Genomic DNA, 8,030 nt, shown 5'->3' with positions numbered 1-8,030 from the left:
CCCTTCTTCCAGGCCCGTTCCTCAGTCTCTCTTCCATAGCTGCTACTACCTCCACCCCCGCCGTCCCGCCCGCCCTTCTATCTTCCCCTCTCTGAGCCCACTTGCCCTCTGCTCCACCGGCTAGGCTCCTGGAGACAAACAAATTGAGTTCTTTAGGGGGGGAGGGGACGGTAGGCAGAGTCTGGTTACCATGGTTTCACGAGTGCGAGCAAGACTGCGGCTCTTATTCCTGAGTGTCAGTCTTGGGGGGCTTTATGCAAGCAGGTGCCCGGTAGACTATCCTTTGAAAGTACGGAACTGTGAGGCGAGGAGGCCGTAAAATCTTTAGCTGTCTCGCCTATGCAGTCAAAGGTTCCCTTTTTGTAGCTTGTATCTCCCTCTTAATAACTGCCTATGTATCCCAGTCTGGTCTTGAACTCACTCCCTCATCCAGGCAGGCCCTTGCTTACCAGGGCCAGAAATGATAGGAATGTGTCACCACGCCCAATCCGAGTTTGGAGTCCCTACTCTCCCTTCCCAGGTGGTCTTTATTATGTTGCCATTGGGGCTTCCTTCCGTAGCCAAGTTTACAAATCAATCCAGATTTGGGTGCACAGCTAAGGAGTCTCATTCTCTAAGGGTAGGCGTGGCCTCTGTGTTACCTTGAGTACACAGAACTTGCCTGAAGGCAAAGACAGTGGAGGGAAGGCAGCAAGCATGGCTGGATCCAGCTGTGCCTGAAGCTCTCAATTTTTGTTAGAAATTGAGAAACCTGAACTTCGATCAGTTTAACTGGTTTTGGTTGGTTGTTTTGGGGAGGGGGTTGGGTTTTAGTTTTTCAACACAGTGCTCTCTATGTACCCCCCCCAACCCGGATTTAATATGTAGACCAGGCTAGCCTGCACACAGTTGGCCTGACTGCCTCTTGAGTGCTGGAATTAAAGTTGTGCCCCCCGCTCTGCCTGGCTGTTACTGGCCAATTAAAAAGCCCATATACTTCAGTGGTCTCATTCAGTCTTCTGTAACCATGACTTCCAATGTTTCTCCTGGGTATGTTTATGTCTCCCAATCTCTGCATACATGTGGTTCAGGTGTTTGAACACGAGTCCTATGTACACAATGCAACTGCTCTGCTACTTCCCTGAACCTTCCCTTTCTCTCTTCAGCCTTCTTATCCAGTCCCATCTCTGCAGGACAGAGCATTTTTGACTGCCATGGACACAGGAACACCTAAACCCTCACTTTTACTACCCAGAGACATGCATTGAATGAATGAATGAATGAATGAATGAATGAATGAATGCATGAATGAACCTCTTGTGTCTAACAATGCAACCCAGCCCAGTAGACCTTGCCCCTCCTATCCTTGTGAGACTATAGTATGTAGAAGAAGAGAATACAGGCTCAGACCAGACAGGGCAGCCTGGAAGGCTGAGAAACTAATACCAGTCTTAGTCGCTTCCTGTTGTTATGATAAAACACCATTATCACAGCAACTTAGAAAAAAAAAGATTCATTTGGCCTTACAATTCCTGAGGGATAAGATTCAGTGGTGGCAGGGAATTGTGGCAGCAGAAACGAAATGCTGAAAGCTCACATTTTAACTGCTATCAGGGATCAGAGGGCAAACTAGGGATGGCCCAAGTCTTCTAACTCTCAAAGCCTGGCCCCCAGAGACACACTTCCTGCAGCAAGACCACACTTAAACTCCCCCACACACACACACAAAATGCTACAAGTAGGCATCAAGTATTAAATGCCAAAACCATGGGAAACATCTCATTCAAACCACTGCATTCATGTCTCTGAGATCAGTCTCTCATCTCTTGCCAGTGGAAATGGCTCAGTGACACTATTCTGTCCTGGTTAGCTTTAACTGTCAACTCCACAAGGCTAAGAGTCATCTGAGAGAAGCCTTATTTGAGGAACTGCCTAGCTCACATTGTGGATTGTTAATGGTGGTGTAAGACCCAGCCCATTGTGGGTGGTACCATTCCCTAGGCCTGGAATTTAGATGATAGCCAAGCAGAAGCATGGGTCTGCAAGCAAGCTAGAAAGCAACTTCCATCCATGGTTCCTGCCTTGGCTTCCCTCAGTAATGGACTGTGCCTTGGAAGTATAATCCAAATAAGCCCTTTCCTTTGCTTTTGATAACAGCATTTTATCCCAGCAATAGAAAAGTTTCCGGAACAACTATCAGTCCTCCAAATTCAGTTCTCTTTTTCTCTGTCTGGAACCCAACCTAAATTCTAATAAATAAATAAATAAATAAATAAATAAATAAATAAATAAATAAGATATACACATGTGCATACATATGTTTCATTTATTATTTGGCAAGTTCATATATGTGTATATTGTATTCTGATCATACTCAGGCTCTCAGAACCTCCTTAGCTTTCTGTCTCTTGCTTCCTCCGAGTGTCGCCCTTTCTGTCTCCCATTCACCTCTTATTTCTCTCCCAATCCTCTGGAACTCTTTTTGCCAACATCCTTCCCTCTCTTACTTTTATTTTAGTTTTTGGGTTTTGGAGAGAGGACTTCTCTGTGTAGCCCTGGCTGTCCTGGAACTCTTGCTGTAGAGCAGGCTGGCCTCGTTATCCACCTGCTTCTGCCTCCTGAGTGCTGAGATTAAAGGTTGTGCCACCAGCTCTTTTTTGACCCACTGAGTTTAATTAGACCTCCTCGTATGAGAATGGGTGTGGTTGTTTACCACAGTGAAGCAACTTGCGGGTAGCTATAATACTGGAGAAAAATGGCTCCCCTCCACCAATCACCATCATCAGTCAACCTCCACCAATCACCATCAGCCAACGATTCCTGAGAGAGGGGAGGAGCCTCCTGAGCCTGGTTCCGCTCTTTCTGAGTTTGACTCACCAAACTTCACACCCAACTTTGTGCATCTTTACCGTGCTGTGTGGCCCTACCCCTTTCTGTGTGTCCTGCGCATCTCCCCGGACACATCTCTCCCTGTCCTGTATCGCCTCTCTCTTCCTCCCTCTCTTCGTCCCTATTGCTCTGTCTCCATTTCTTCAATTTTCTGCCCCTGCTGCCCGGCTGCTCCCTCTGTCCAGCTGCCAGTTACTTCTCTCGGCTACTTTTGCCACCTCTGTCAGGCCATCAGCAACCCTTGGCTGGGAGCCCAGGACCCACATTCCCGAGTCAGCACTTTCCTCCATTTTCACAGATGATGTCAGAACTGCAGCAGTGCTGGCTGCAGTTCTCTTTGGAGGGTTTTCTTTCCTACTTCCCTCTGCACAAACCCTGGCAAGCTGGCTGACCTCTCTCTTGAGGTTATCTCTAGCTACTGAACACTGGGAAGGATGGATATCTGTGTCCAGGCAGAGATGGGTATGAATCTGCAGAGCATCTCTTTGAACCCCAGGACCTAGCCTGGCCCACCTCAAGCACAGGTTTTTCAGGTGGAATTAAGTGGCATCCTGTGGGATTCCCATTAGGCAAGCAGGATGGGTAGGTGGAGAGAATGCCTCAGGGAATTGTGGGAAGGAGTGCAAAGGGATTTGTCCAATTTGTTCACCCATGACCCTATCTCTTCTCCCACTACTTATTCATAAACACCACCATCCATCCGTCAACCCTCTGTCCAACTTTTCCCTCACCCAGTGGTCCTCCCCCTCCCCTTTATCCTTAGTTAGGCAGCCATCCGAGTAGCATCCATCTCTCCATCCCTCCATCCATACTAGCTACTTTTCTATTGCTGTGATGAAATGCCATGACAAAAGCAACTTGTAGAAGAATTAACCTGGGCTCTCAGTTCTGGAGGGGAAGCTCTGAACAGCTGAGGAAACATGGCAGAAGGCAACCAGAGCAGGAAGCTCAGAGATTACATCTTTAACCACAAATGGAAAGCAGAAAGGGAACTGGAAGTGGATGGAGACCAACACTCAAAGCCCATGCGTGTAACCCACTTCCTACAGCCAGGCTCTACCTTCAAAAGATTCTGTAATCTCCCTGAACAGTAGTACCACCAAGGACCAAGTGTTCAAACACACGACCCTATAAGGGAAAATTCCCGTTCAAACCATCACACCATCCACCCATTTCTTCTTTATCCCCTTGGCCATTCATTCATTCACTCATTCATTCATTCATTAGATTTGGTGAGTACCCATGATGGGTCAGGCACTGTCCAAGGTAGTGAAAACATCAGAGAATGACAGAGAGCAGCTTCCGATGGCCATCCTCACTGACTGAACCCAGCCCCCTTCTACACAGGTCTCCCTCAGATTCTCCCTTTCTCTAAGTCTCCTCTTTGTCTCAGTTCCTACTGTGTTGCTATGGTGAAACACTATGTCCAAGGCAACTTTTAAAAGAAACCGTTTAATCCTGGCTTTGCTTACAGTTTCAGAAGGCCAATCCACCTCTATCATGATGGGGAGCATGGCAGCAGTCAAGCATGAAGGGTGCTGGACGAATGGCTGAGAGCGACATCTTATCTACAAGTTGTTGGCAGAGAGAGCTAGAGCCTGAGCCTGAAGTGGGCTTTTGAAAACTCAAAGCCAGGCTGGAGAGATGGCTCAGCAGTTAAGAGCACTAATTGTTCTTCCAGAGGTCCTGAGTTCAAATCCCAGCAACCACATGGTGGCTCACAGACATCTGTAATGAGATCTGGTGCCCTCTTCTGGTGTGTCTGAAGACAGTGACAATGTACTTATAAATAAAGAAATCTTTAAAATAAAATAAAAAGAAAGAAACTCACTGGGTGCCTAGGAAACCCCTTAAAAAAGAAAAAAAGAAAGCTCAAAGCCTACCCTTAGAGACACACCTCATCCAACAAGGCCACACCCACTCCAGCAAGGCCACCTCCTAATTCTTCTCAAACAATTCCACTAACTAGGGACCAACTTCAATTTATGGTCCAATGGAAACCATTCTTATTCAAACCCACACACCCTCCTCCCTTAATCTCTTTCGACCTTAGATCCTGCCATGCCCCATATAAGCTCATGAGTTCAGAAGCCTTCCCTGACATCTTCCCCAGTGCTCTCAGCACCCTACACTTGCCTGGACAGTCCCAAGATGGTCCACATCTGTCTCTGTATCAGTGCTCTCGAGGCTAACTTTTTAAACTTAAAAAAAGTTTCTCATATCTTCTGTATGAGTGGACACATGCACGCCATGGCACACATATGTAGACCAGAGGATAGCTTGGGAGTGTCTGTAGACATAAATTTTTGCAGCCTACTTTAATAAATCTTCAACCTCCCCTCTAGCCCACCAGCCACCAGAGGTAGTGGAAAAGTTATTAGAATACACGGGAAGTGGACCTGTTTATAAATAGTTCTTTGGGGCTGGAGAGATGGCTCAGCGGTTAAGAGCACTGACTGTTCTTCCAGAGGTTCTGAGTTCAATTCCCAGCAACCACATGGTGGCTCACAACCGTCTGTAATGGGATCCGATGCCCTCTTTTGGTGTGTCTGATAAATAAATCTTCAAACAAACAAACAAACAAAAAAGCAAAAAACCAGAAATAGTTCTTTGGGGGCGAGTCCAATCTTTGTCAGGATATCAGCTCTTCAGTCTAGTAGCAAACACCAAATGCTAATCAGCTGCTATAGTCCAGTCCTCTCTGCAGGAAACAGCAGCTGCAGTTCAAGCCTCACCAACTGGCCTGGGGCCTCAGAAGCAGCAAGAGCCACAGGAGTGCTTTCAGAGTTTCTGTCTAAGGTGTCACTGCCAGCAGAGCTCGGCAACAATGCAACGTAAGGCAAACTGATGCATGTGTGTTGTTAGTGAAGATTAGGGAGGTGACACAAGACAACCGATGCTCTCACTCCCACTGTCTGTGGGGTCATATTTATACTCCTCCACCATGTGTCTGCTTTAGCAAGGCATCCTTTCACCTGTGTTCACCAGCAAAGCATCATTTGTTATAACTGACTTTCCAAAGAAACCAGACATTTCCACTTCAGGTGTCCATCCTCTTCCACCATGCAAGTCCCAGGGACCAAACTCAAGAACGTCAGGCTTGGTGGCAAGCTCCTTTCCCGCTAAGCCATCTTCTCTGCCTGGAGAGAATTGATGAATTGATGGACTGTATTACTTCCTTTTTTTTTTATTAAATCAAGTAGAGTGGCCAGCATGTTCTGTTTCCTGGTTTCCATTTTTCACGCCCAGTGGTAACAGCACCCAAGGCCCTCAAATATCCTAGATGCACATAAAGTCAAGGCTCCAGGTTCAGACCGAACGCAGGGCTTCTTGGACCTGACTGTGCTTTAAGTAAGACACAGAGCTCTACACAGTTTAAAGCTGTTGGCCTTTAGTTGGGCCAGTCTCTCCGCTAGCTCATTTAAACTTATCCTAATTTTTCCACCATCTGCCTCTCCCTACAGGAGTTCTAATTACCTGCCTACAGCTCCATTCTCTCCTTTCTGATTCCTTCAGTGTCTTCAGCCCTCTGTCTCTCTTGACTCTCCAAAGTTCTCTTCCTCCTCTTCCTCCTCCTCTCTCCTCCTCTTCCTCCTCCCTCTTCCTCCTCCTCTCCTTCCTTCCTTTCTCCTCTTCTTTCTCCTCTCTCTCTCTCTCTCTCTCTCTCTCTCTCTCTCTCTCTCTCTCTCTCTCTCTCTGGAAATCCTGTCCCCTCACTTCCTGACCCAGGTTTGGCCATCAGCTCTTTATTATACAAAAACCATATTTCAGCCTAAACCAATCAGCAGCAAGAAGACGCCTGATTGGCTCTCAGGGTGGCCTTCAGGCCACAAGGGCTGCCTGAGCCTCCTCTTTGGGGAGGGTGAGGAATAACGAGCATTGCATATAGAAAACTGGTGGTGGGATAGAAATGGCAATATGGAATCCTGCCAGCACTTAGCTCTTTGTACAGAATTAACAACTGAAAATACCAGGGCACACCTTCAAACAATGTAAAGGAAGGTCACCCCAGCAAGACCCAAAGTGACTTTCAAGTTAACTCAGCCATTTCCCCTCTACGGGAGGCGGGTAGGATCCTTGCCTTCTAGGGCCCTCTTCCTTTCACTTGTCAGATGCAGGTAAGGATTCAATGAACAAGTATAAGCACGAGCACTGACAGTGCCAAACACTAGCTGACAGAAAGCATCTTAACCACCGAATTCCACCGCCAGCCCCTCACCTGAGGAATACGAGACAGGTGCTCTATTACTGAACCATGGGTGACTCTAGGCAGGCAGAACCCAGGGTAGTTTAATTCAATCTTTGAAATAATGATGCAATACCTGATTTTTTTTTTTAAATTATCAATTTCAGGTACCGGGAGAAAACTCTTGTCAGTAAAGCACTTACCGAGCAAACATGCTATGAGTCTGATCCCCAGAACAACATAAAAAGCCAGGTGTGGTGGCGGGCGCCCACTTTAATCTCAGCTCTGGGAGGTAGAAGCAGAGGGATTGATGGAACTCACAGGTCAGGCAAAAAGCAAGATAGAGGACACCCTGACACCTGTACAGTACATGTGCACGCATGCACACATACATACATGCACACATGTGTACCGATTATCATCACCTTTGGGGGGTGTAGAGGCACAGGCCAGCAGTACTAGCACTCAGAAAGCTGAGGCAGGAGGACTACAAGTTCTCATCTGGTTTGGGCTTCATAGTAAAACCTAGTGTCCAAAGTTTTTGTTTCTTTGTTAATTTAAAAGTCTTCCTCCTTTTTAAAGAGGGAAACTAAGGCAGTTAGGAACTTACCCAGCAGAAGTCATACAGCGTGCCGAGCTGGCATTTAACACACATGCATTTTCCTGAGTTGCACAGATGGCTAGTTCTTGCTGCAGCTGCCTCGCCGTGTCGGAGCTGCCTCAGACTCAGTGTTTCTTTGAGGATGTGTCATGTGAAGCTGGCAAGCCCATCTGTGTGCACATTTCTGTGTGTCACCGCCTGGTCAGGCTGAGCTGCATGGCTAGGACGGAGTTGACTAGCCACTAAGTCCTTTCGCACCTTTGGTGGGCAGACACCTATGCATGCTTCCTCAGACTCCTGTGAGACAAGGCTAGAAGCATAAGCACGGGACCCTGGATGGAGCCAGGAACCTTTCTGGAGGCTTCCGACACAATG

This window comes from Rattus rattus, chromosome 2 (genome assembly GCF_011064425.1).
Source record: "Rattus rattus isolate New Zealand chromosome 2, Rrattus_CSIRO_v1, whole genome shotgun sequence".
Classification (NCBI taxonomy): domain Eukaryota; kingdom Metazoa; phylum Chordata; class Mammalia; order Rodentia; family Muridae; genus Rattus; species Rattus rattus.
This window is presented reverse-complemented; position numbering follows the sequence as displayed.